The 3402-nt window shown below is 33.5% G+C and overlaps 1 non-coding gene across 1 annotated transcript; it reads right to left on the bottom strand.

Annotated features, from left to right (window-relative positions):
* Positions 1-588: 588 nt before the first annotated feature.
* Positions 589-704, bottom strand: LOC130816730 (U5 spliceosomal RNA). The gene has a single exon (XR_009043270.1). It is a non-coding gene; the product is annotated as a U5 spliceosomal RNA (small nuclear RNA).
* Between the last annotated feature and the right edge of the window lie 2698 nt (positions 705-3402).

The following is a 3402-nucleotide window of genomic DNA, read 5'->3' as shown; positions in this document are numbered from 1 at the left end:
GTTATTCGGTTCGGTTACATTTCGGATCGGTTATTTTTCAGCTGTGTGTTACAACGGGTCACACTCGGGTCGAGTCGGTTAGTCACGGTTCGGTTAGAGATCGGTTATTCAAGCTATCGGGTTAGCATCAGTTCGGTGTCGGTTGAAGTTCGTGTCGAGTGTCAATCGGACTCGGGTTGTCATCGATTACTAATTGGTTTGGTTTTTTCGGGTACAGATCGGGTTCGAGCTTTATTTTTCGAATAGTTATCGGTTACGGATAACTATTGATCGGATCAATATCGAAATAAGTTAATAGACAGGTTTTTAATTGATGTATGCTCATTTACTTACAAAAAATAATTACCGAATGTTTTATTAGATATAGCAGATACGGGTGTCAAACAGGTCGGGTTGGGTCATTTTCAGGTTCGGATCATATATAAATGGGTCAATAAACCCTTAACCTGAACCTGACCCATTTAATTAATGGGTCAAAAATTAAAACCCCGACCTGATCTGTAGCAGATCGGATCAACTTGCTAATGACCCATTTAACCTACTTTTTTTTGTCATTAAATTCATATATTTTAGGTCATTTGATCCATTTAACCTTAATTAAAGGCTTCCTCCAAAAATAAACGTATGCCACTTAATGCAGCGAGCACACGGTATTCTTTAGTAAAAGGCGAAAGAATAGTTCGCTTTGTGCTCACGGCGTGGCTGCGTAAGTTGGTATGAGATCTGTGGAAGTGATTTAAAGGATTTTTGTTTTATTAGTATCTTTCATAGCCGATGTGGGACAACTTCCTTTGTTATTGAAAGTCATCTTCAGCTGACAAATTCCTTAGCCGATGTGGGACAACTTCCTTTCTTATTGAAAGTCATCTTCAGCTGACAAATCCCTCAATACATGGTAATTGGTATTATCTTAGTTTTACGAAGTATTTGGCAAATGTTGTTCCGTCTTAAATTTAATAAATGGGTTAAACAAGTTTTTTTCGGGTTTAAATATTCAACCTGAACCTAACCCATTTAATAAACAGATCAGGTCTAGTTGACCCATTTAATTAATTGGGTCAAAAATCTAAACCCAAACCCGCTAATTTCGAGTCGGTTTCAGATCAGGTTAGCAGGTCGGGTCAGCTTTTGCCAGCCCTAATAGGCAGATCAATTTATTTCAATTAGTTTATATATATATATATATATATACATATATATACATATATATATATATACATATATATACATATATATATATATATATATATATATATATATATATATATATATATATATATATATATATATATATATATATATATATATATATATATATATATATATATATATATATATATATATATATATATATATATATATATATATATATATATATATATATATATATATATATATTCTGTATGCAATCTCTTCTGTATAGAACTTGTGTTCTTCCTTTTTCCGTATTATTAGAAAACTGAAATTGGACTTAATTTGCTATAATTAGGTGAAAATTTGATTCGGATTTATAACAGTTCGATTTACAATCGGTTCAGGTTTGTATCAGTTCGGGTTAAAAACAGTTCGATTAATAATTGATCGGGTTTGTATCAGTTTGGGTTAAAAACAGTTCGATCTTAATCGGTTTTAGTCAGGTTACATTCGGTTACGTGCATAATTCGGGTCGGATTTGACTCGGGTCGATCACTGTTCAGTTCGGGTAACATCGGTTAAGGTTTATATGTCGGTTATAAAATTCGGTTGCAGTTCGAGTTTGATTTTGCCCTTTTCGGTTATCAAACGGTTCGAGTAAAGTATCGGTTCGGGTAATTGCGGTTCGGTAAACCTAAAAAACTTACATTCGGGTCGGATAATTTTCGATTTTGGGTCGGATTTTCGGGTCGGGTTTGTTTTGAACAGCTCTTATTACAGGCGGGTACATGAAATATGGTTGCTTGACTACTGTAGTTTCACTATTGGTCTTTTCCAATGCAAGTGGGTAGATAGTAATCGACGATGCGTAAAAAATGATGACCCTTGTGGATTCACTCTTGTAGACTTAACTCGTTTGCATGATAGTGAGGAGCCATTTATACTAACCACACAAGCCAAGCAAGTATTCTACATTGTAGACCCGTCTGATAAAAAATGGTCTATTGTTGTACCGGAAAAAGGAAGTATCCTTGGTATAAGTGATGTTGAGGATGAGGAAGAATATGATGCTTTTGAAGACACCCCGCCCTTTATCAATCCAAAATCCGTGGATGAAGATGCTGTTGATGTTGGTTATACGCGTGTAGATCACACAGAGGGCATACCATTGAATTTAGTGATTCACAAGGTATGAAGTATTTAGGCTTTTTTGGCACTTACTCGCTTAAATTAATTCAAACTTGGTTTGTTTGGCATGAAACATGGCACACAACACTATTTGGTAAATATTATTGTGTTTAAATGGTTAGAATTGAAAACAATAGTCATATGCTTGAAATTACGTGCTAAATTGCGTTTTTAAGGTTTTTTTAAGCATTTTTGGCACTTTCTCGCATAAAGTAGTTCAAATGAGGTTTGTTTGGCACGAAACTTGGCACTCAACACTATTTGGTATAAATTATTTTGTTGAAATGGTTAGAATATAAAAAATAGTCATATGTTTGAAATTACGTGCTAAGTTGCATTTTTAAGGTTTTTTATGCTTTTTGGCACTTTCTCGCATAAAGTTGTTCAAATGTGGTTTGTTTGGCACGAAACATGGCACACAACACTATTTGGTATATATTATTGTGTTGAAATGGTTAAAATTGAAAACAATTCATATGCTTGAAATTACGTGCTAAGTTGCATTTTAAAGGTTTTTTTTATGTCTTTTTGGCACTTTCTCGCACAAAGTTGTTCAAACGTGGTTTGTTTGGCACAAAACATGGCACACAACATTATTTGGTAAATAGTATTGTGTTTAATTGGTTAGAATTGAAAACAATATTCATATGCTTGAAATTACGTGCTAAGTTGCGTTTTTAAGGTTTTTTAAGCGTTTTTGGCACTTTCTCGCATAAAGTAGTTCAAACTAGGTTTGTTTGGCATGAAACTTGGCATACAACACTATTTGATATATATTATTTTGTTGAAATGGTTAGAACTGAAAAAATAGTCATATGCTTGAAATTACGTGCTAAGTTGCGTTTCTAAGGTTTTCTATGCTTTTTTGCGTTCAAACGTGGTTTGTTTGGCACAAAACTTAGCACACAATACTATTTGGTATATATTATTGTGTTGAAATGTTTAGAATTGAAATTACGTTCCTATGGTGTTCTAATATATTTCTATTCATATTCATTTATGTACTCATCTACAATGCATCTTTTCAGAGATGAAATTGTCCACGAGATTGAGACTTCTGATAATGAGCATCATAGTGAG

This window comes from Amaranthus tricolor, chromosome 6 (assembly GCF_026212465.1).
Source record: "Amaranthus tricolor cultivar Red isolate AtriRed21 chromosome 6, ASM2621246v1, whole genome shotgun sequence".
In the NCBI taxonomy this organism is placed as follows: Eukaryota; Viridiplantae; Streptophyta; class Magnoliopsida; order Caryophyllales; family Amaranthaceae; genus Amaranthus; species Amaranthus tricolor.
The sequence above is the reverse complement of the archived record's forward strand: the minus strand, read 5'-3'. Positions and strand labels throughout refer to the sequence as shown.